The 27,520-nt window shown below is 31.8% G+C and overlaps 1 long non-coding RNA gene across 1 annotated transcript; it reads left to right on the top strand.

Moving 5' to 3' along the window:
- The first annotated feature begins 7,457 nt into the window (after positions 1-7,457).
- Positions 7,458-7,900, top strand: LOC129251254 (uncharacterized). The gene is made up of 2 exons (XR_008582943.1): positions 7,458-7,542; positions 7,602-7,900. It is a non-coding gene; the product is annotated as an uncharacterized LOC129251254 (long non-coding RNA).
- Positions 7,901-27,520: the final 19,620 nt, after the last annotated feature.

Here is a 27,520-nt window from a genome sequence, read left to right on the forward strand (position 1 = left end):
GACAAAAAGTAAAAGAAGATAAGGGAAATAAAATAATAATTCAGAAACGCGACAGAATAATTCACAAGGATAATATTAAATCTTAATATTTACAGAATGATGAGTAAGCGTAGAAATAGTTATATCATTAATGAATTACAGAATTTAATACAAACTATAACTTTGGCAAAGGTAGGAATTTTGAATCCAGCTATTCTGCACATTGATGAGATAAGAAATATAACACGACATGAACACGGACGAATAACGATTACAGATTTAATAGATGATTCACAGTTTAAAGTAATTCAAAATAAAGAATTAATTGTAATATATATAAAATATCCAAAGGTATTGTATGATTGTAAATTTTATGAAGTTCGGGCTATAGCGCAGAGAGATGGTAAATTGATAATTGAGGATAAAATAGCGAAGTGTGGAAATGATTATGTAAATGTAAAAGAATGTAAAGAAGAAATAAAAAATACATACTGTAAAATTGAAGAAAGGAAATCTTGTTTGTCGAAAATTTTGAATAAAGCAAGAACCAAATGCAAAAAATTAAAAGAGAAAAATAAAGAAATAGAAGAAATAAAACAGGGGGCCATATTAGTTTCTGGAACGCATGTAATTGATGAACGCACATTAGATGGAGTTTATTTAATAGTTTTTAAGAATTATACTATAATTGATAATGTTACATATGAAAATATTGATGAAAAAATTTGGAATTATGTGAAAATTAATTATATTAATAACTTTGAAATAACTGAGTATGTTGAATCTACAAATGAATACTTAAAATTTGAAAATTCGAATGTATTAAATAAAATAAAACAGGAAATTCAAGGAAAGCCGATTTGGTGGTCACTTACCACAGTATTGATAGTTTCATTGTCTTTTTATATAATTTATAAATTAATAAAGAAAATATACGTCAAAAAAGCATTAAGAAGTAAAAATATAAAAGAAATGTTAATGAGTGATATTGATTTGACGATTCTGAATATCACCGATATATATTCGAAGACGGGACGTTTCGATTTAGAGGAGGGGGAGTTAATACCCTACTCTGGTAAGCCGCATAACGGCAAATATATACAAAAACTTAGAGTAAGCAATACTTCTTAAAGCTTGCATAAGCACTAATTGGATGATGAAATAAGCTCATCCAATAGTGAAATATTTACTGTAAATATAAACAATTATTTGTTAAGGATAGAATTACAATAAGCAATACTTTTTAAAGCTAGCATAAGCACAAATTTATAAACATAAACAATTATTTGTCAAGTACTTTTTAAAGCTAGCATAAGCACAAATTTATAAACATAAACAATTATTTGTCAAGTACTTTTAAAGCTAGCATAAGCACAAATTAGAGGATGATGAAATAAGCTCATCCAATAGTGAAAGATTTATTGTAAACACAAACAATTATTTGTTAAGTATAGAGTAAGCAAAAATTTGGTATAAAAGAAATAACGTAAGAATAAAAGATTCACTTCAAGTTTGACTTTGAAAGCAATCGTGTTGTTTTATTTTTTTAACGCTCACCCGCGTTATAACTTTAATTTGCATACATGTACATATGCCGAAATAATCTTGACTTATGCATTTACACATGCCCATAGCACATCACATTCCTACAAGAAATCAAATATGTACATATACCAGAGAACGTTAAATATAGAGAATTCTCACGAGCTACGAATAGTGTGAATTGTCAAAAATGAAGTCTAATCGCCGCCGGGGTGTGGTGAAACTTTTAACAGAGATGTTTTACAGCGATTTCTCCTTTAGCATATTGGCCCTGCACAGTTTTTGGCTTCTGTAGGAAATCAAATTGACGAATAGCCGACGGCATTTTGCAAAGTATTTGCTTGTGCATTTTTATGTTCCCTTGATAAACGAAAATTTATTCAATTTGTATTTTCAGGCAAAGGTGATGAAGAGAAAATGATTGAATGTTTATTATATGCGCCAACATTTCAAATCAAAGTAACTTTAATATAATATTTTGATTTAATTTAAAAAAATACATTATAAAACGACCTCTCACATTTTGGTATGTGCGTTTTAGTAAATTTAAAACTAAACAAATTTGATGAAAAGTTTTACTAATATTTTGAGTCGAAATTAATTCATAGCATACAAGTGTTTTGGTATATCGACATATGTATGTATAATATTTACATTTGAATATGCATTTATTTGTTCCTTTGGTCAACCAAATTTTTTTTAATTTACATTTTATTACAGGGAATAATAATATACATACATTTGTATGTATGCATTTTCTAGATAGTATAAAACTTTAAAATAAATAAAGGAAAGCTTCAAAGAAACGTATTTGCATACATACATAGGGATATGGGACAACTAAGTTCAATTGCATCTTTATTAAATATAGCGTTGCACGCATACATATGTATGTGTGCACTGAAGCAACATGACCTACCTCACGAGCATCGCCTTATATTTCATGTAAATAACCTAATGATCAATTTCCTGCCTCACAAATGCTAAAACAAATTTCTTTTGAATATTCATGTACATATTTGTATGTGCGTATGTACACTTGGTGCCCATATCCCTTCAAACAAATCAAAAAATTCTGTATACAAAACGCTTCATTACCAGGCACACAGGAAGATGGCATATGCAAATATAAATATGTGAATTGAATTCAAGCAAAACAATGCTTATTAATATACACATATACATGTGCATACAATCGCACACACAGGGCACTCACTTTATTCCTCAAAATGGGTATGTCGTTCAAAGCTAAAATTCTATGCCTAGCGACTACAAGAACAAAATGTAGTCATAGACGCAGGCGTAGCGGCCATCATTCTAGTGCCATAGCGCTGAACAGTCGCGGCGGCGCCGAACAGTTTCAACTATTGTACCCGAGAACGTTAATGAATAGAGAAGTCTCAATGACTGGAAAGTATTCATTTTCGAGGGGTACTCGTCTCGCGAAGACAATTTCACCACAGGCACTTTTTTCAACAAAAATTAACAGTGAGGTGCTGAATTATGTAAATTTAGCAGCAGTCGATAAGAATTTCTTGGTGATTAGAAGTAAATAATGTTAGGTAGCTTTTTAATATGACCTATGTATATATTTGAATTTTTTCAAATCATCCAAAATTATATACATATGTTATGTCTGTCTGTCTGGTGTCTGTAAAACTTTGTTGACCCCTTCAACTGAATCAAAATCCTCTATAGAAAACGCTTCATTACCAGGCAGAGAACGTTAATGAATAGAGAAGTCTTAATGACTGGAAAGTGTTCATTTTCGAGGGGTACTCGTCTCGCGAAGACAATTTCACCACTGACACATTTTTCACCAATAGTTAACAGCGTAAAAGCAAATTCGGAAAATTTAACAGCAAGTGAGTATTATTAACAGCAGTTAGCAATGTAAGATATTATTAGAAAAGTTTGTGTGAGGGGCGTAATGTATTTGACATTACAGGTGCTTTTTTTTTGTGATTTATTTCGCCCTTTGGAATTTGGAAAATTGCGCCAGAATAATAAATGTCAATCGCAAAAAGTTAACGGGATTTAAGTTTTGCGAAATTGCGAAGGCGGCGACTTGCAAATTCCAACGGGCGGACTTTAATTCGGGCGTTAAAATTGGTTTTCGAGTGTTAAGGTGCGTTAAAAATTTAGCGTTTTTTTCAAAGCGCCGTGCGTGTTTTCGAGTGTTTAAAGTGCGTTAAAAATTTAGCGTTTTTTTCAAAGCGCCGTGCGTGTATTCGTGTGTTTAAAGTGCGGTAGAAATTTAGCGTTTTTTTCAAAGCGCCGTGCGTGACATCAAAAAATTTAAAACTAAAAAAAAATGAGTGATAGATTGTGTCGCGTACGCGGTTGTTCGCGGGACGAAAAACGCCTGTTTTCGTTCCCAAATGATCCTGAGGAAGTGGCAAAATGGAGGGCCAACTTAAAAATCTCGACGGCGGTGCATCTTCCACCCCACAACTCATATGTGTGCATAAAGCATTTTGAGCCATATGTTGTGGGTGGAAAATGTTTAAGAAAGGGTGCCATCCCCACCCTTCGTTTAGGTAAGTTTTTGTGCAATACATAAGTAGGTACATATGTGTGTTTTTATATTTCGCCACATTTTTATATTTGAGCCATATGTTGTGGGGGGAAAATGTTTAAGAAAGGGTGTCATCCCCACCCTTTGTTTAGGTAAATTTTTGCGCAATACATATGTAAGTAGGTATGTGTGTTTTTATATTTCGCTGAAGCGAACCTACAATAATAGCAAACACACATACCTGCATATGTATTGCATACACTTCATACAATATTAGGGTGGATAGGTTTTATTGAGGGTGAGGCTTGCTAACTGGTAACATTAGAGTTTTGAGGGAGGAAAGTGGAGTAAGTTAATAAATTTAAATTAATTTTTGAATGTAAATGATGTTACATATACATATGTATGTGCATATATTATGCTAATTTATTTGATATATGTATGTGCATATATAAATATGTATATGTATATATAAATAAATATAAATGGGAATTTCCAAGTGTGATAAAGTTACCGAGCGAGTAGTTTTGAGGGATTTAGGATATGTATATAATTTCATAGAAAATAATTTTTATTAATAACTATAATATTACAATACACGGCATCCGTTGCTATGCCTCGTTGAATAAAATCAAAACAACCAATCGGAAAATTTTTACGTCATTTCGTGTAGTCGTTTCGTAGTGATGCGTTATATGTAGTTTGATGAATTATTATATGTTTATGAATTATTATATGTTTTTAAATTATTGAATGTTTATAAATTATTATATTATATTATATTATATATTATATTATATATTATAAAACACATTTTTTTAATAGGGCATGACGATGCCCCTACGTACAGCTGTACAATGCCGAAGAAGCAACGAAGCTGTTGCGTTGTAGGATGCGTAGTGGAAAAGGGTGATGCGTTATACGCCTTTCCCCGACGCGGAGAGGCTAGAAATAGTTGGGCCCTGGCTTGCAACGTGCAACCAGCCGATACTGACAGGCTATATGTTTGTAAGCGTCACTTTAGTCCAGAGCAAGTAACTCGTTATAAAGTTTTAGATGGGGCTGTTCCATCTTTAAGATTAGAGCCAGTTACTAGAAGTCGCTCACCTAGTACTGGCTCTGATTGGGTTTGCCCGCCCGTTACTAAAGTGTACGTAAATCGTACAGTAGGTGTAGGAAACGATCTTACGTTAGAAGAATTCGCAAAATATTCCATGCTAGAGGAAACAAGGCAGGCACCCAAAAACAAAAACATCTGTGAGGACTTAGAAATCACAAGCAGTAGCGAACGATTTGCTCAGGCTGCTCGTTATTATCGGAGCAATGAAATAAAATTAAAAAAAAGAATTCAAGAGTTAGAAGCAGAGAATGAGAAGCTACTGCAAAAATATAAATATTTGTGTAGTCGTGCAGTTCTTGCGGAAGAAACTTCAAGCAGTGATGCTGTAACTTTCGCAAGAATGATCGTCAGTGGCCAAAAAAATCGTTATAGCGAGGAGGAAAAGACATTGGCCCAAAACATTAATTATATGTCCTCCAAAGCATATACGTTTATGCGTGACGATCTAGGTTTTGCTTTGTCCCATAAATCATCCCTTTCGCGTTGGCGCCCCATCAAATATGTTGTTCCGGGGTTCGATGCCAATGTCTGCAATAATTTAGAAAAAATTGTTTCAAATATGTCCGACACCGAACGCATAAGCGTTCTATTATTCGATGAAATTATCATCAGGTCGGACTTGAGCTATAATAAAGCTAGAGATGTTATCGATGGGTTTGTAGACCATGGGGAAGGTCAACGCGAAAACAAAATTGGGAATAGATGTTTATTTTTTATGGTTAAGGGATTGTGCTCCAAATGGAAATACGTGTTTTCGTATTATATCTCCAGTGGGGGTATACCTACGGAGACATTGATGTCCATTTTGAAAAAAAAATATCGCACAACTGAAAAAAATGGGGTTAAATTTGAAAGGTATAGTTTGCGATCAAGGGCCCACCAACATTGCTATTTTTAACACTTTAGGGATTTCTGAGAATCGCCCCTTTCTCCTGCACGAAGACACAAAATTTTTTTGCATGTTCGATTACTGTCACTTGATAAAGTCCGTCCGAAATACCTTGATGAAATATGACATCTTAACACCAGATGGAGTGACAAGCTTCAAGGTGATCAAAAAATTGTTTGATATAGATCAAATGAATCCCCATTTTAAAATTTGTCCGAAACTAACGGAGGCCCATATATATCCCAGTTTTATGGAAAAAATGAGCGTTTCACGCGCGACTCAGGTCCTGAGCAATTCGGTAGCCTCTGGTATCGACATGGCCTTGGCCCAAAATTTATTAGGCAGTGACGACTATGTGATTAAATGCGCTAAGCCCACACAGATGTTCGTTAAAAAAATGAATGATCTCTTTGATGAATTGGATGCAAAAAGATTCCAGTCGAAAAATCCTTCAAAATGTCCGATTAGGCGTGGTGACACCAAAAAAATTCATAGATTAAATAAACATCTAGATTTTTTGCGGTCATTAAAGTTGCCGGGAAACGCACGCGTTAAGTGCATCGAAGGTTTCCGCATAACGATTTTAGCGATGCAAAAGTTATGCGAGGAACTTTTCATTGAGCACAGCTCCCTCAAATTTATTTCCCCCGGGAAAATGAATCAAGATGCGTTGGAAAACTTTTTCTATCGCATACGGGCTAGTCAGGGTATGAATACCCATCCATCAGCTCACGAAATTCAATACATAGTTGCGCGACTGATCTCAATGAAAATTTTACGCCAGAAATTTGAGAAGAAAGGTTCTTATTGTACAGATGATGACGATATGAATTTAGATTGGTATATAGGCCCCGAGGATCGTCATCTTGAGGCAGAAGTAGGAGACCAGCGAAATGAAGATCTCATTTTAGAAGAGATTGATGTGGAAGATTTAAATTTTGCTGAAGAAAGCCATGAAGCTGAGGTACAAGTGCAGCGTTACTTCACTGGCTATGGTATTTACCAGAAAGTGCTGTGCAAGTTACAATGTGAAAAGTGCACCCACGCCATGACGGAAACAAAAGGGGAGCTGAAGTTGCATTCAGAAGCCCTGATAAGATCAAAAAACTTCACGGATGACAGCGATTTAAGGCTTGTCAATCCTGAAGACAGGGTTTTCGAAGTGTGTCGACTCCAAATGGTGTGGTACCGTAAGCTCTTCGCAAAATATGCCCACATTGCAGGTCTTAGGTGTTCAATGTTGTCCGCTCTAAAAGAAAAAACACAAAAAGAGTTTCCCGACTGGTTTATAGTATCTGGCGAATGTAGAGATCATCGCGTGAAGCTATTAGATTTTCTCTTAACTGTCCTTTTATTCAAGAATGCAAAGTGGCTCTTGCGAATTGAGGCCAATAATGCCAAAGTCAGAAAAATTCAAAATAAATTAAAAAAGCTGTAGGTTGTAAGTAGGTTGTAAGCCAGGGCCCAACGAAAAGAGATTCACCGCTCACCCAGGTAATAAATAATCTATTAGCTATCCTTTGCATATAATGATACCTATTATTTTATTTCAGGGTTTTCCTCTTTTCTATATTTCAGGTTTTTTTATTTATATATTTTACAGGTATTTTCCGTTTCAGGTTTTTTCTATTTTTTAGTCTATTTTACAGGTTTCTTTTTTATTTTTTCTTCTCTTTCAGCTAGCACCCGAGCCTAGATTTTTAAAGCACTACAATTTTTTCTTAATCATGATGGATTGAGAGTAGTGTTTTAAAAATCAGGTAAATCGCAATGACTTAATCGATGTCAATATCGAAGTCGTGTGAGAAATTGTTATAGTATGAGAACAATTTCGTAATTCGTGCTTTCAAAACTTTATATTTTTTTTTTTTCATTTCAGGAAATGTAATTACCTATTATTTATAGCATCGTAAAATATATACATATACATATAAGAATACTTAAATTACTTGTGAATAAAAATAATTATATTTTTTTTTCATTTCAGGAAATGTAATTACCTATTATTTATAGCATTGTAAAATATATACATATACATAAATTTCTGTGAATAAAAATAAAAAATTAAAATTAAAAAAACTAGTATTTCATTTTCTTAAGGATAATAATATTTATTTGGTAAGAGGATCTTAAAGAAACATATACCAATAATACAATTCGACAGGATTTCATTAGAATATCAATACACATATTCGTTCAGCTCAATAAAATAAATATCTTCATATGAAAAATTGTTCCTATGGACGTGCAAAAGCAAAACACGCATATATAGTCCATAAATACATGCATACAAACTGCCATAGCCATACATACATATGAGGCTGCGAGCACTTGCGATAGAAAAAATATTTCGATTTGCTATTGCTGTCGAGAATTTAGAACACATATTTACACACATATATTGATGCATACATATGTACGGAGCCGCGGCCACTCGATTTGACAAAAATTGAAGATTTACCAAATATTGGCAAATAATTCAACGCGAAATATTACAATATTGACTATTTTCAAATTGACGAGAAAATTGTCATATGGGCATATGAGCAGATGAGCTCGAACTTAGAGTTATAGAATATTTTGGATTTTTCAGCGCCGTTGCGACTAACTCATGACCGCTGCGACTGCGCGTATGAATGTATTTTGTTCTTGCAGTCGACAGGCTTATAATTTTAGCTGTTGTATGTATATACATATGTGTATACTAATAAGCATAGTTTTGCTGGGAGTCGAGAATGTATGTATATGTATGTACGGACATACATATAATAGGGCACACTTGCGCAATATACCAATACGTGAGGTAGGTCATGGTTGCTCCAGTACATTGACCTTTGGCTTAATTGTTTCTTACATGTGTATGTATATATGTACATACATATGTATGTAATAAGAAACAGTTTAAACAGATTTTGTTACTGATATACTTACGGTAACATATGAATATGCTTTTTTATCCTATAAAATATGTAAATATGGAGTATATCTTGGGTTTGTTAAAATTATTCTTTTATTTATTTTGAATATCAAAACTTTTTTGTTCTTGTAGTCGATAGGCATAGAATTTAAGCTTTGAACGACATTCGGAATTAAAGGAATAACGTGAGTGCCCTGCGAGTTAAATTTATTTTTGAAAATAAAATAAATTTGTTGAAGTTTTATTTTTTAGTTTATTATAATTTAATTTATCTTTATTAAAATAGCACAAGTTTGAATTTGTTCTTTACTCTTAAAGGTGACTTTGAAGACTACTTTTTAACATTAAAAACTATACTTATTCAATTTATTTTAACAGTTAGATTTATACTTAAAATGAAGAGAGAAAGAGTTCCCCATTTACTATTACAACAATTACAACAATTAAATATATAACTTACATAGCTAATTATTACAGTTAGATAATGAAGAGAGCGAGAGCGAAAGGGGAAAGTTACTTATAATATATAACTCGCCTCTCCTTAAAGAATTCGAGTCTCGTCGAATCTTTTACAAATATACAATCCGAAAATTTAATAGTTTCTTATAGTGATACAGATTTAAATCACACTTAACTAATAACTTGAAATATATTTAAGTTGTTTAGCGGTTTTTTTTCCAAGATAAATATTAAACTATATTAGCCATAAATATTCATTTCTTATTCTATAGTTTACATTTTTAAAAAAATAAGTATAGTGTGATTTAATATAAAAAAAAAATATTAACGAATAGTTTTCCATGTTTTGCTCTACAAATCCATTTCATTTTTTTTATTATTATTTTTTTTTTATTTATTTTTATTTTATTTTATAGACTTTAATGGGCGTCTAAATTGTGCAGTGTCTACTTTATTAGGGTTGCTGTGGTGGTATCTGTTAAATCTTTTAGCAGTTTTTTGTCTAATTGCAGTAGGATTTTTAATATATAAATTAGATTTTTGTAAATTAAGTGTAATATTTTCTCTTTTAATATTTTCTCTATCAATGGTTTTCTTTTTAATTGCTTCAGATCTTACTTTAACCTCTTTTAAATTTATATGTAACTTATTTATAAAATCAATTGGTTTTAATTTAGTTGTGCTGTGAATTGTATTATTATAGTAATTAATTGCTTTTAGTACTAATTCTTCAGAGTCATTAATATTTTCAGCGTTTTTTAATATTCTTATATGCTCTAAGAGAGTCGAATGCATTCTTTCTACATCTGAATTTCCTGTGTGCGAATTCGGTGTTGTAAAATGAGTTTCTATATTATTTTCTTGACAGAACAGCTTTATAAGTGCATTATTAAATTCATTATCCATAATAATTTTATCAGGTTTTCCTAAAAATGCGATTCGCTCTTCGATTTTAGTTTTAATTGTTACCATATTTTTGTCATTTAGTTTATGTGCCGTTCCTAATTTCGTAAATTTGTCTATTGTTGTCAAAAAACTAGTCTTTTGTATCTGAAAAATATCGATATGTACTATTTCATTTGGTTTTTCTGGTGTTGGAGTATGTTGAAATATTTTATTTATTGGTTTTCTGTCATATTTGTTTTCATTACATATTCTGCAGTTATTACAATATCTATTTATAAATTTTAATAATTTAGGATTATAATAATTATCTTTTAATTCTTCGAAATTCTCCTGGATTCCTCTATGGTTACCTTTAATATGAATATCATCAATGATATTCAATAAAGATTCCTCGGATTCAATATCACTTGCAACTTTAGTACAATTTATGAAATTTATTTTATTGTTATTAGAAAATAATTCAATTAATTTGTTCTGTATTATATTATATTTATTATTGTCAAGCTCCGAGTATACCCCAATTTTTCCTTTTTTTATTTCACGTCTAAATAAATCATTCAAATAATGAGTATTATTTAAGTCATTCTCAGACACGTATATTATTTTATATTTTTTAAAAAGTATTTCGGTTTCTTTATTTTTATTTTTAACTATTCTTATTTGCGTCCTATATTTATTAACAATTTTATTTATTCTAAAGAAATTAATATTTAAATATTCTTCCGTACTATGATTTACTTCAACTCTGCTCAAAAAATCAGCTACTTTATTCTCCTTTCCCTTAATATATTCAATATCGAGATCAAATTCATCTAATAATATTTTCCATCGGATGATTCTAGAATTGGGCTCTTTAAGTGAATAAAGCCATTTCAAAGGCTGATGATCAGTTTGAACTAGAAACTTTCGACCAAAAAGGTATGGACGGTAATATTTCACTGACCATACAATGGTTAATAATTCTTTTTCTAGCGTTGAGTAGTTTTTTTCATGTCCATTTAAAGTCCTACTGGCGTAACTTACTGGTTTGCCATCCTGACTCAACACCGCGCCAATAGCAGCATTGCTTGCATCCGTGGTCAATACAAATTTTTTATTAAAGTCTGGATAGCATAATATTGGTGGATTTGTTAAAATTTTCTTCAATTTTTCGAAAGCGTCAATATAAGATTTGTCATTAATATCAATTTTACTATTTTTTTTTAAATATTTTATTATAGGGCTAGCAACAAAGGAATAGTTCCTAATGAATTTCCGGTAATATCCGGTTAAACCTAAAAACGATTTAATTTCTTTTACTGACTTTGGTAGCTCCAAGTTTTGTATTATATTAATTTTCTCGGGGTTGGGCTTTATCCCATTATTTGTTATGATATGACCAAGAAAGTTTGTTTCTTTCGATAAGAATCTACACTTATCTATTTGAACCTTTAAATTGTAGTCATTCAGTTTATTAAATACTTTTTGCAAGCTTTCTAAGTGTTCGGTTAGCGAGGTTGAAAAGACTAGTATATCATCCATATAAATTATACAAATTTTATTTATATAATCAGCCAAAATGTAGTTTAGCATTCGCTGAAATGTAGCGGGCGCGTTTTTGAGACCGAAGGGCATTCGAATGAACTCGAAGTGACCACGGGGCGTTGAAAAAGCCGTTTTCTCAATGTCGCTTTCCTCCATCAAAACCTGATGAAAGCCTTTCGCAAGGTCCAAGGACGAGAAATATTGTGCCTTACCTAACTTGTCAAATAATGACTCTATATTTGGCAGAGGAAATTTGTCATCCACAGTTATTTCATTTAGCTTCCTAAAATCTATAACTAATCGCCATTTCTGCTGGTTCGAATTATCGGACTTCTTTTTAACAATCCACAAAGGGGAATTATAAGGCGATTTGCTGGGGCGTATTATATTTTCTTTTAACATTTCATTTATTTGCTTTTCTATTTCATTTTCTAAAATCTGTGGATGCCTATAATTCTTGCAGTATACTATTTTATTAGAAGTAGTTATTATTTTATGTTTTACACAGGTAGTTGTAGTTAAATTTTGGTTTTTAATATAAAACGTCTTTTTATTTTTATGTAAAAAATTTTCTAATAACTTATTTTCTTCCTTATTTAAGTTTGTAGGCATTAAATCTTTGAATTTAGCCAGCTCAAATTCTTCTATATAATTAATTTCCTCATAAGAAATGTTAAATTTATAGTCAATTAGTTTTATTTCATTATTATTTACTTTAAGAGTATTATTTTGAAAATCTATTATAGCTCCAAAGGGCTGTAAAATATTTATTCCTATTATGCAATCGAATTTTTTATCAATAAAATTAATTAATTTAACAGACATGGTGCTATTCTTTTCTTTGAACTCATCCGGCACATTTACTATCACTTCATCTATAATAATATTATTACCGACCAGGGTATTTAATAAAATTGGTTTTATTAAACTTTTCTTTATTGCTATATTGGAAAAAAAATTATAATCTCCGAGGGTAGTAGCAGCACCACTATCAATTAGGCATCTTGTTTTTGTATTATTTATAGTTAATATTACTATGGGTAATGATAATTTCGAGGCTGCACAGGAAAATTTTCTGTAACATGAATTGCATCAATTTCCATTGGTTCTTCATTATTACTTAAATGTCTATTATATGAATGATTTTGTCGTAAATTACTAAAATTTTCTAAGTCCTAATTTTGGGTTTGTTGTTGATGATTATTTCTGTTAAAAGTGTTAAAAGTTTGTGTTGGAAAATTTCTGAAATTTCTGTTACAATTATTAAAACCACCACTATTATTTCTGTTATTACGGCTACTATAATTAGGAAAGTTGCTTGAATTTTGAAATCTTTGAAAACCATTCCTATATAATGAATTATTTGCATTTTGAAAGTTATTATTTGGAAAGGTATTGTTATTTTGATAATCATTATTGTTTTGAAAACTTTTATACGCAAAACTATTCGCTTGTTTATTATTTACTAGTTTTATATCTTTTAATAAATTATTTTCTAAATAAAATGTATAAGCTATTTTAATAGATCTAATATTATTTTGTAGCAAAAGAGATTTAATACTAATAGGTAAGTAGTTTACATAGATATCAAAAATTAGTTTTTCATTATGTTCAGGTGTATACAAAATGTCAGGTTCTAAGCTATACTTTGTGTTCATTAAACTTAAAATTTTACTTAATTTATAATGTAATTCCTCAATGTTTCTAGCTTCTTCGTTTAGTGCGTCACTTCTTAAATTAAAAAAACTTCTTTTTACTCCAAATTCCTCCTTAAGCTTAACTATTATACTTTCCCATGTAGGGTTAAATAAGGTTTCGACCGCCTTTAACGCCTTACCTTGCAGTCTATTGCTTAATACTGTTTTTATTGTCTGTACATGTTCTGCTGGCGTTAGCTGCAACACAGTTGCGACGTCCCTCAGGTAGTTGCTGAGCGTATATTCACTGCTCCCGTTAAATGCAGGCAAGCTCCTCGCTTCACGCAAGCTCTCAGCTAACGTCAAAGCCATTGTGGGTGTTGTTGTAATTCTAAGCACACGCTGCTCTGCTGCTTTCTCTAATGATAGCTGGCTTGCTTTCTCTTTCGTCTTTCACGCCGTTAGCAATGGAATGCACACCGTACACTTTCTTCTCTTTTTCCGTTAACTTTTAACTTCTAGTAATTTCTTTTCCTTTTTTTTTTGTTTTTTACGAAGCGAATCTTTTTTCTTGTTTGTCAAAGATTTTGTCCGCTTTAAATATATGTGTGTACGGTAGTCATATCAATTTGGGCAGTAAAATTGCTCACAAATTATGCACAAATTTGCCGTTTTGCACTCAACTAATAATTTGATATTTTGGTGAGAAAATGCACTTTTCCATTTGTTTTTATATTTACAAAAATCTGCAACTAATGCCACCCACCTGCGCTAAGTTCAAATTATTTTCAACGATCATAAATTTGTTAGAACTATTCTTTCGGATTAGTTATTGCACGAAATATTTTTTTTAGTTTAGTTTTTAGTTTTTAAGTTTACAATTTTAAACTTTTCTTTTGCCGATTATCACTGGATATGTTTTAACTAACATATCCCATCCTCGTCGCCAGTTAAATTTATTTTTGAAAATAAAATAAATTTGTTGAAGTTTTATTTTTTAGTTTATTATAATTTAATTTATCTTTATTAAAATAGCACAAGTTTGAATTTGTTCTTTACTCTTAAAGGTGACTTTGAAGACTACTTTTTAACATTAAAAACTATACTTATTCAATTTATTTTAACAGTTAGATTTATACTTAAAATGAAGAGAGAAAGAGTTCCCCATTTACTATTACAACAATTACAACAATTAAATATATAACTTACATAGCTAATTATTACAGTTAGATAATGAAGAGAGCGAGAGCGAAAGGGGAAAGTTACTTATAATATATAACTTGCGTGTGCGGTTGTATGCACATGCCTATGTGTATATTAATACCTAAGCATTGTTTTGCTTGAATTCAATTCACATATTTATATTTGCATATGCCATCTTCCTGTGTGCCTGGTAATGAAGCGTTTTGTATACAGAATTTTTTGATTTGATCAATTGATATACGTATATATATATATACATATATAGGTATAGTTAGGGATCAAGTGTGCATATACGCACATGCACATACGTCGATGCATATGCAGAAGAAGTTGTTTTAGCATTTGCAGGAATTCGATCATTCGAATATTTACACCCTAATTATTGCATGAAATATGATAAGGCGATGCTCGTGAGGTAGGTCATGTTGCTTCAGTGCATACATATGTATGCGTGCAACACTATATTTATTAAAGATGTAATATAATAGAACTTAGTTGTCCCATATACATATGTATGCAAATACGTTTCTTTCACGTTTTCTTTTATTTATTTTAAATTTCAAAGTTTTATACTATCTATAAAATGTTTTATACTATCTATAAAATGCATACATATAATATATTATTCCATGTAATAAATCTAAATTGAAAAAAAATTCGTTTGCAAAGGAACAAATGAATGCATATTCAAATGTAAATATGATAAGGTGGTGCGTCAAGAGATAGGCCATTATTGCTCCAGTGCGTGTGCACGTATGTATCAAAATCTATAAGAATTGAAGATGCAATTGATCTTTTGCACAAACATAACTAACATATATTGATATACATACATATATGGACATCAATATACCATACACTTGTATGCTCTATGAATTCTTGTCTAAAATTAATTTAGACTCGAAAAATTATTAAAAATTTTCATCAAATTTTTATGAAGTTTTCAATTTACTAAAATTTTTGTTTGAATCTTATTTTTAGATTAAATCAACAAACAAAAAGTGATGAATGTTGGCGCATAATTCAAGGGAACATAGAAGTGCACAAGCAAATTCTTTGCAAAGTGCCGTCGGCATTCGTCAGTTTGATTTCATACAGAAACCAAAGAGTGAGCGGAGCCAATGTACTTCTACCAGAGAATGTTAATGCAATGAGAAGGTGCAAATGTTACTGTAAGCTTTTTTTAGTACAATTGAGATCAGAAAGATTTGTAATAAGGTCATTTAGCACACCGAGTTTATAGACACCTCACTGACTTTTGCCCACACAAAAATTAGAAACACCACACATCTTTCACCTCAATACACAACACATTTCTCACCTCGACATTAAACCAATTTAATTTGTAATATACTATTTTCGTATTTTTGAAATAATAAGCGAATACGTAAAATTTATTATATTACATAATTTTTTTTTCAATTACATTAAAAAAAAAAACGATTTTAAAAAATAAAATTTATAAAAAAAAGTTTGCACCGGGAATTGAACTCGAGTCTAACATGTGGCGAGGAAAAATAGGCGATGCGTTAATTTCTTCGACTGCTTATTTTTTGACCATTTTGTTACTTTTGAAATGATAAGCGGATACATAAAATTTATTACAAATTTTTTTACGATTACATTAAAAAATAAAGATTAAAAACGAAAAAAAAAAAAATTTCCACCGAGAATTGATGGCGAGTCACGTGGGGAGGATAAATACATTAAACTAATTAAATTTTTACTATTTTCGTATTTTTTTAAATAATAAGCGAATACGTAAAATTTATTACATAATTTTTTTTAATTACATAAAAAAAAACGAATTTAAAAAAAAAAAAATTAATAAAAAAAGGTTTGCACTGGGAATTGAAATCGAGTCTAACATGTGGCGAGGAAAAATAGGCGGTGCATTTATTTCTTCGACTGCTTATTTTTTTACCATTTTGTTACTTTTGAAATGATAAGCGGATACATAAAATTTATTACAAATTTTTTACGATTACATTAAAAAAAACACATTTACAAAAAAAAAAAAAAAATTGGCGCCGAGAATTGATGCCGAGTCACATGGGGAGGATAAATACGCAGTGCGTTTATTTCTGCGCCTGCGTTGTGAACCAAGGTTTTGTGCATGCGCGCGACGCGAATTAATTTTAATAAAGTTCTGAAAGTAATTCATGAAGTTTTTCATAACATATATTCATAAATGAAGGTATACTCTATATATACATAAATGATGGTATATGACAATATACATTAGGGTGGTCCAAAAAAAATTTGTATGCTGCCGCCCCCCAAAATAGTAAAGAATGAAAAATAAAAAGACCCGTATTTTTTTTTTTAATCAGACCATATTTAATGGTGCCGCCGGGGCTTTGAAATATCCCATGTATTTTGCATGGGAAAAAAATACTTTTTCGCAGATTTCATGTAAAAACCTGGAAAATGAATATATTTTAACCGGATAACTCAGTTTCTCTTCATAATTGGTCAGGGAATAACAACCAATTATGAAATAATTAATTTTTTTGTATTAACTATTTTTTATAGAACCCCAAAAAGCCCCCATAAAACGAAAATCTAAGAAAAAATCGAAAAACAATATTTTATATTACTTTTATGATATTTTTTTTACGAAACTTTGTACACATGTTTTTGGAGGTGATAGAAGTAACATAGGGTACCATCAGCGAGGTGGATAGGGTTTGAGATATAGGTCAAAACGTGGACCCAGGTAACCTTCGGATGTGTATGTACAATATGGATATCAAATGGAAGCTGTTGGTGAATGCTTTAGTTCAGAGTATTCCTCATGCCGCTCCGTGACTAGGGATATCCATATTGTACAAACACATTCTAGGGTCCACGTTTTGGTCTTTATCTCGAGACCCTAGTCACGGAACGGCATGAGGAATACTCTGAACTAAAGCATTCACCAACAGCTTCCATTTGATATCCATATTGTACATACACATCCGAAGGTTACCTGGGTCCACGTTTTGACCTATATCTCAAACCCTATCCACCTCGCTGATGGTACCCTATGTTACTTCTATCACCTCCAAAAACATGTGTACAAAGTTTCGTAAAAAAAATATCATAAAAGTAATATAAAATATTGTTTTTCGATTTTTTCTTAGATTTTCGTTTTATGGGGGCTTTTTGGGGTTCTATAAAAAATAGTTAATACAAAAAAATTAATTATTTCATAATTGGTTGTTATTCCCTGACCAATTATGAAGAGAAACTGAGTTATCCGGTTAAAATATATTCATTTTCCAGGTTTTTACATGAAATCTACGAAAAAGTATTTTTTTCCCATGCAAAATACATGGGATATTTCAAAGCCCCGGCGGCACCATTAAATATGGTCTGATTAAAAAAAAAAAAAATACGGGTCTTTTTATTTTTCATTCTTTACCATTATGGGGGGCGGCAGCATAAAAATTTTAATATAAATTTTTTCCCACGCATTTTTGGACCACCCTAATATACATACATAATATGTATGTACATGTCAATAGGAGGTATTTGCATTAAAGAAAAAAAACGGTTTAAGATAAATCAACACTTATTTTATATTGTATGCCAATTTATAGTTTATGTATTCGACAGCATTTACATACATATGTAGGTATGTACATTTGTATATGAAAAACAATAATGCACAAGCGCAAGAACATCATCTTCCTTTCATACATATGTACATATGCATGTATGCCCAAATAACCTTGACTTATGTATGTACACAAGTCACAGCACATCGCATTCTTACAAGACAAATACACATACGCACTAGTGAACGAGTTTCTTCCTAACAAGTGCAAAAACAATTCTGCTCTATGTATGTATTATGTCCTAGCATATATACATACATATATACCTACTTGCCTTCTAAACTTCCTACAAAATAATTGTATTCATATGTTACTACATCCATGCACGTTCATACATTCATGCATATGTATATGCGCGAGCACAGCGCTCCCTTCTTGCTTCCGTGTACTTTTGTCTTTCACCAGTCGATATTCCTAATATTGTACTTACAAAAACACGATATGTACTTTGATAGACGCAAAAGCAACAGCAAGCGCAACGCCATGGCCGCTTTGCCACCGCACATTCTAAAATGTTCTAGAACACAACTAAAACACATACCTCACATGCGCATGTCGCCCAAAGCTAAAATCTAAGCCTAGCGACTACAAAAACAAACATTCGTAGACGCAGTCGCAGCGGCCATGATTCTATCAGCGACGGCGCTGAACAATTTAGGACAAAAACAAAAAGTTCATTCATAAGTTAGAGCTCATATTTCAATTTCATTCATAAGACGAGCCGCCCATATGCCAATTTTCGCGACCATTCGAAAATAGTCAATATTGGAATATTTCGCGTGGAATTATTTGCCAATATTTGATAAATCTTAAATTTTTGTCATGTCGAGTGGCCGCGGCTCCGTATGTATGTATGCACCCTTATATGTATGTAAATATGTCTTCTAACTGTGCGACAGTCGCGAGTTAATGCGACTTCCAGCGAATCACACATTGCTGTCCGTAAAGCCGCATATATGTATGTACCTTATGATCAGAAAATACCGGGAATGTTTAAATTAAACAAAACAGAGTTAAATTTAAAGAAAATTTATATTATCTCCTTCAAAATATGACCCGTCTGAAGGAACACACATGTGCCAACGCTTAACCCAGTCCTCCAAACACTCCCGGCAGGCCGATTTGTATTCTCTTTGATCAGTGCCATGTCGCGTTATCACCATGCAAAATCTGAGAATTGTTTGCTCACATTTCCGGCAGTTTGCAACACACAGCATCTCTCTAAGGTTTCAAAACGAATAAATAATATTCTCTATTGACTGTCTGGCCCGATGGAAGGTACTCATGGTGGACTATGCCTTGGCAATCGAAGGAAACAGTCAACATCACCTTCCCGGTTCTTTTTGCTCATAGGGTATACATATCCCATCTTTTCACTGACGGACAAGAAGACGGTCGCAGTTGTTGTTTTTTATATGCATACATTTTGCGTTCGTTGAAGGTTTGTATATATTTGTATATATTTGTATACATATGCGAGTATGCGCGTTTGGCTTTCTGGATGCATCCATGGATATTAGAATATTTTCTCATCAATATGTGTATGTAAGTAGTTCAGATTTGACTGAAGAGATTAAATATAGGAATGCATATTCATATGATTGCCTTTATGGCTGTTTTACATATAAATTAATTCAAAAGAAGTATGAATAATGTTATATAGAAAATAAATTTCTAAATAACTGGTATTAGAAAAATCTGAATACACTATTTTAAATCAATTCTAATTAAACCAAATATAAAAAATGAAATAAAAATATCGAACAAAAAACTGTGCACAGGATTTGAACCTGAGTCAAATATGAGACGATGTACTGCATATACGACACGTCTTCCACGATTGCGCTAATCTACAATTATTAATGATCTTTTCTAAATCACTCATTTATTCGATTCGCAGTTTTATATGCACATATTCTGCGTTAGTTGAAAGTTTGTATGGGTAATTATATGAATATGCATGTGTGTATGCGCGTTTAGCTTTCTGGACGGATATTAGAATGATATTTTCTCATCAATATAATTTGGATTTGATGAAATAGATTATAGATACATGTACATATTTTCTGTTTTGATTGATTTATATAAAAGTCAGGTCATATCCAGTATGAACTATTTTATACCGAAAAGAAATTTCCATTTATAAAATACAAAAAAAACAGTATTTTAAAGAAATTTTAATTAAAATAAACTCAAAGATTTTACCAAACTTTCCTGGTTTGAATTGTAAAAAAAAAAATGTGCAAGAAAAAAAATATGACTTCAGGACTTGAACCTGAATTATATACGTGCCAAAAAACAAAACGAATAATTCCGTCGACTTTAGCTTCTGCACCACAAACTAACTGCCGCGCGGCCTTCTTAATCGCAATTTTATTCGCTTCGATTTCCTTAGTAGTGTGCCGAAAAATCTTATGAACTTCCTCAGTAGTATGGTAAACGCAGAAAATATCTGAATTCTTGTCCTAGCGTGGTAAGTAAATATAGAAACCCTCCACTCGCGTCACTCGCGTGGTAAATATCTGCAATTCCCCACTCGTGAAGATAGTTGAATTTGAAATGACCTTATTATGAATCTATAAATTAGAACTCGAAAAAAGCTCATTTAACATTTGCTCCTTCTCATTGCATTAACATTCTCTGCTTCTACATAATTCACTGTAATCAGCTCTGTTAAAAACTTCCCCGCCTTCGAGTTGAGCGAGGTGAAACAGTGTTCGCCGTTTCACTTCATTTTTGACAGCTCGCACCATTCGTAGCTCGTGAGAATTCTCTATATTTAACGTTCTCTGTACCAGGTGCACAGGAAGATGGCATATGCAAATGTAAATTTGTGAATTTATATACATTTGCGCATATGTATATGCTGTGTGTATGTATGCTCACCAGCCACAGCTCAAAATAAAACGGTAAAACTTCTCAAGAAATCCAGCGCGCTTGACAAGTTTACAGGCACCCTCAAATGCTCTGATTTCAGAGAAGTTTCTAACTTTGCAGATATATGCATAGGTTTTGTGAAATTTTTATCAATTCAAGAACTACTTACGTAAAGTAATCTACTAATTACCTAGTTGCCTACTATCAGTTAACATAAAATAATTGTTTCCAAATTTTATCTTACTATTAAAATTTCCGACTCAGACCTTTTTTTAAGCTACTTGTTTTCTTCTGCAACTTACTGTATGCTCATGCGCGCACTTGACGCACAGCAGCATATTTACATACATATATTTTTGCATGCATATGTACGATGCCGTGGGCACTCGACAGAGAACGTTAAATATAGAGAATTCTCACGAGCTACGAATAGTGTGAATTGTCAAAAATGAAGTGAAACCGCGAACACTTTTTCACCTCGCTTAACTCGACAGCGGGGAAGTTCTTAACAGAGCTGATTACAGTGAATTATGTACAAGTACATTGGCTCTGCTTTGTTTTTGGTTTCTGTATGAAATCAAATTGACGAATGCCGACGGCATTTTGCAAGGCATTTGCCTGTGTATTTTTATGTTCCCTTGATAAACGAAATTTATTCAATCTATATTTTCAAACATATACAACCAAATAAAGATTTAAAATCAACATTTAAAATCAAGTAACTTAATGTTTGTTGCTTTAATTTTAAAAGAAGAATTTAAACAAAATACATTATAAAACGCCCCACATTTTGTTGTGTGGGTTTTAGTAATATACATTTGAATATGCATTTTTTATTCCTTTGCCAAACGAAATTTTTTTCAATTTACATATGTATATTACAGGGAATAATTCATATATGTATGCATTTTATACATAGTATAAAGCTTTGAAATTTAAAATAAATAAAAGAAAACTTCAAAGAAACGTATTTGCATGCATACTACATATCGTCACATGAAATCAAAAAAGCCCTAAGTTACATTTTAAAAATTTTACAGGAGAAGCAAAAAACCTTTTAAAATGAAGAATAGGGCAAAATGTTTCAATATTTTCTCAAGTTAAGATTATTTTTCATAAAAGAATCAGTATTTGAAGAAAAAATATTACTTTTCGTATTACTTACAGATATATGAAACTTACGCCTTCTACAATTAGTTTTTTTTGAAATCGAAAAGGGCGTAACTCAAATAGAAAGTTTGTTTTTTGGTAATTTTCTCAAAATATTTTGCTTATTTCTTGCATTAAATTGATTATAATATAATAATATATTATAATGGATAGTATCCAATTTATTATTATATATTTTTTATTTTGATAACAAACCAACAAAACAAAAAATAATTCTCAATAAGAAAGTTAAACAAAAAGAAATTAAATTCGTAAAAAGATGAAAACTTTACATAAATCTTGCTATTCATTTTCATAGGGCAAATTAGTATAAAAATCATGACAATCTGCTGGTATAAAGAACTTAAGATCGTTAAGATGTTCCCACTTTTTTTAGAAATGTTTGACTTTTGGTATGTAATGGAGCAATTGGGAGTCATGAAAATGTTTGGCACATCGGTGTGGAAGAAGAGTATATTCGTCTTTGATGTTTGTTTTAAAATAAATAATTCCAAGCGGATCATATGCCAGTACTCGAATTTTGTTAACGGTAGGATCACCAATTTTTTTGCCTGTAAAACACATTTTATTGTAAAAGTAGATCGTGAAAGTTGATTTTGATGATGTTACCTGGACGAATAGAAGAGTATCGCTTAGGAAGAGAGTCGTAATCCCGAAAATATGAAAGAGTAAGGTGATGAGTGTTCAGTGGAAAGGAGTCTTTCGAGAATCCCTAACATATCCCTAACAAATTCAGACGGAAGATTAATTTTTTTATTGTTAATTTTTCTTTGGATAAGCGAATGTGTTGAATCGCACTCCATTTGAGTGCGTCCAACTATAAAATATTTATGCTCTATCGTTATGTTTTTTTCAATGCATAAAGATAGCAATGCGTTTGACAATATGACATTGCGGTTTTGATAAAAGCAGCCATCAGAATATATTATGACATGGTTAATACTCGTATCTGGTGACTGAAGTAAACACTTCTCTAAGTATTTAACAATACATGTGGCGGTAGTAGACGCTACAAGATTCCCTTCAGACTCATCCCAAATGTAATTATCAGACTCGTGAGTAATGATATTATAAATAGTGAAATTATGCACCTGTAATTTCATTTAATAATATGAGGCACTTGCATTTGTTTGGGGAATCAGTTTCACTGCTTGCATATCCATGCATAATAATTGGCACTTTCGATATCGTTTTCTTTTTCTTTTCTCATTTCATTGATTTGTGATCTATGACTATTATATTGATCCTCAGTTATGTTTTTTGCCTCAAATGATACACAAATATCACACATATCGTTCCTTGATTTAAATAATGAAATATTTTGTTGTTTTATGGTAAGCATAAATTTTGGATACGATACTGGTAAAATTTCATCGTCATTATTACCATCGCATTCTTCACAATATAGTTTATAAAGTTGGTTGTATGATTTAATATCTGTTTGTAAATAATTCTTTGTACTGTATTGTCTTCGGTAATGAGATTCAAGTTTTGGAATACTGTTATAACCATTTCTTTAAAAAGTTAAGGCGCTTTTCGTATTTTTACGTTTCGACGTTCCTTTTGGCGGAGCAATATCCAATTGCGTGTGTTTTAAAATGTTCGAATCTACCCAATTTCTTATCATTTTTTCATTTATTCCAAGAGTTGACATAAACATTTGCCGGCAAACCTGGATACGAGTTGCTTTTGCTTTCAAATAATACCGTTTAGATAGCGATCGCCTCGAAAATGTGTTACGGTTTCGTGCTTTTTCTTCTAATTCTACTTGACTTATTACATAAATCTTTTTTTTTTTTCCACGACATGTTCCAAAATCCATCAAATATTTCTTGGCGTATATTTTCATCATATTGGGAGCAATTTTCACACACAATTCCCTTATTACGACCTTTATAAATTTTGCCGGTCATTCGGTTATTGTAATTTAAATATGTTTTATTCACCGTTTTTTTTAACACTGACTTATCAAAATTAGTTTCGTTAATCATTTTTAGAGATTTTTAGTTTTAATTAAATAAACTCCAACTCAGTAAAGCCTCTTAGAAACATACAAAAGAAAAACTAACTGTTAATACAGAGATGCAAAAAACCTTATCGTCAATACTTTTCGTCAGTAACTGATAAATAACAAACTGATAAATAAGAACACACACAATGGCATGGCATGCTATGCCTTCTTGTGTTTGTTGTTTATTATTTCTCTAAAGGCGAAAGTTACAGTTTTGGTTGGCAAATTTGTTACTCTTGCACTTAGGGCTTTTCGAATTTTGTTTATACCAACGTCATTATTGGTTGTTGGATTATAAAATTTTAAAAGAACATGTATTATGATACGGTACATGATAATCAACTAAAAAGTCGATTTTGAGTTTTTTGTAACTTAGGGCTTTTTTGAATTCATATGACGATATGTATATGGGACAACTAAGTTCTATTTCATCTTTAATAAATATAGTGTTGCACGCATATGTATGCACTGAAGCAACATGACCTACCTCACGAGCATCGCCTTATCATATTTCATCCAATAATTAGGGAGTAAATATTCGAATGATGCTAAAACAACTTCAAACAACAAATGCTAAAACAACTCCTTCTGCATATGCATCGACGTATGTGCATGTGCGTATATGCACACTTGATGCCCTAACTATATCTATGTACGTTCAATTGATCAAATCAAAAAATTCTGTATACAAAACGCTTCATTACCAGGCACACAGGAAGATGGCATATGCAAATATAAATATGTGAATTGAATTCAAGCAAAACAATGCTTATTAATATACACATATACATGTGCATACAATCGCACACACAGGGCACTCACTTTATTCCTCAAAATGCGTATGTCGTTCAAAGCTAAAATTCCATCCCTAGCGACTACAAGAACAAAATGCAGTCATAGACGCAGGCGTAGCGGCCATCATTCTAGTTGCCATAGCGCTGAACAGTCGCGGCGGCGCCGAACAGTTTCAACTATTGCATTGTACAACAAAAACTCATCATCAAAAAATTCTTTGATAAATTCTAGCTCATAGTTCTAAAAGCAAATACTTTCATTCATAAAACGAGCCGCCCATATGCCAATTTTCTCGACCATTCGAAAATAGTCAATATTGGAATATTTCGCGTAGAATTATTTGCCAATATTTGATAAATCTTGAATTTTTGTCAAGTCGAGTGCCCGCGGCATCGTACATATGTATGCAAAAATATATGTATGTAAATGTCTTTCTAAATGCTCGACAGCCGCAGCTGCTGTGCGTCAAGTGCGCGCATGAGCATACAGTAAGTTGCAGAAGAAAACAAGTAGCTTAAAAAAAGGTCTGATTCGGACATTTTAATACTAAGATGAAATTTGGAAACAATTATTTTATGTTAACTGATAGTAGGCAAATAGTTAATTAGTAGATTACTTTACGTATGTAGTTTTTCAATTGATAAAAATTGCACAAAACATATGCATATATCTGCAAAGTTAGAAACTTACTCTGAAATCAGAGCATTTGAAGATGCCTGTAAACATTTCAAGCTTACTGTACATACAATGCTGTGCCAATGAATGTGCGCTGCGCCTATGAATACGCGCTGGATTTCTTGAGAAGTTTTTGCGTTTTATCTTGAGCTGTGGCTGGTGAGCATACATACACACAGCATATACATATGCGCAAATGTATATAAATTCACAAATTTACATTTGCATATGCCATCTTCCTGTGCACCTGGTAATGAAGCGTTTGCTATAGAGAATTTTGATTCAGTTGAAGGGGTCAACAAAGTTTTACAGACACCAGACAGACAGACATAACATATGTACATATATAATTTTGGATGATTTGAAAAAATGCAAATATATACATAGGTCATATTAAAAAGCTACCTAACATTATTTACTTCTAATCACCAAGAAATTCTTATCGACTGCTGCTAAATTTACATAATTCAGCCCCTTACTGTTAATTTTTGTTGAAAAATGTGTCTGTGGTGAAATTGTCTTCGCGAGACGAGTACCCCTCGAAAATGAATACTTTCCAGTCTTTGAGACTTCTCTATTCATTAACGTTCTCTGGAAAGTACTTGCTCTTAGAACTATGAGCTCGAATTTATCAATGAATTTTTTGATGATGAGTTTTTATTGCACAGTACAATAGTTGAAACTGTTCGGCGCCGCCGCGACTGTTCAGCGCTATGGCACTAGAATGATGGCCGCTACGCCTGCGTCTATGACTGCATTTTGTTCTTGTAGTCGCTAGGCATAGAATTTTAGCTTTGAACGACATACCCATTTTGAGGAATAAAGTGAGTGCCCTGTGTGTGCGGTTGTATGCACATGCATATGTGTATATTAATAAGCATTGTTTTGCTTGAATTCAATTCACATATTTATATTTGCATATGCCATCTTCCTGTGTGCAGAGAACGTTAAATATAGAGAATTCTCACGAGCTACGAATAGGGTGAATTGTCAAAAATGAAGTGAAACCGCGAACACTTTTTCACCTCGCTTAACTCGACAGCGGGGAAGTTCTTAACAGAGCTGATTACGGTGAATTATGTACAAGTACATTGGCTCTGCTCAGTTTTTGGTTTCTGTATGAAATCAAATTGACGAATGCCGACGGCATTTTGCAAGGCATTTGCTTGTGCATTTTTATGTTGCCTTGATAAACGAAAATTTATTCAATCTATATTTTCAAACAAGTAAACCATAAAGTTAAAATCCAACATTTAATGTTTGTTGCTTTAATTTTAAAAGAAGAATTTAAACAAAATACATTATAAAACGACCTCACATTTTGTTATGTGCGTTTTAATAAATTTGATGAAAATTTTTACTAATTTTTCGAGTCGAAATTAATTTTAGACAAGAATTCAAAGAGCATATTGGTATATTGATGAATATATATGTATATCAATATATGTATGTTTATATACATATATTTTGTTAGTTATATTTGTGCAAAAGTTCAATTGCATCTTCAATTCTTATAGTGTTACAAATGTATGTATGTGCACACGCACTGCAGCAACAATGACCTATCTCACGACGCATGGCCTTATCATATTTATGTACTTTTGAATATGCATTTTTTGTTCCTTTCGCCTTATCATATTTCATGCAATAATTAGGAAGTAAATATTCGAATGATCGAATTCCTGCAAATGCTAAA

This window comes from Anastrepha obliqua, unplaced genomic scaffold (genome assembly GCF_027943255.1).
Source record: "Anastrepha obliqua isolate idAnaObli1 unplaced genomic scaffold, idAnaObli1_1.0 ptg000012l, whole genome shotgun sequence".
In the NCBI taxonomy this organism is placed as follows: Eukaryota; Metazoa; Arthropoda; class Insecta; order Diptera; family Tephritidae; genus Anastrepha; species Anastrepha obliqua.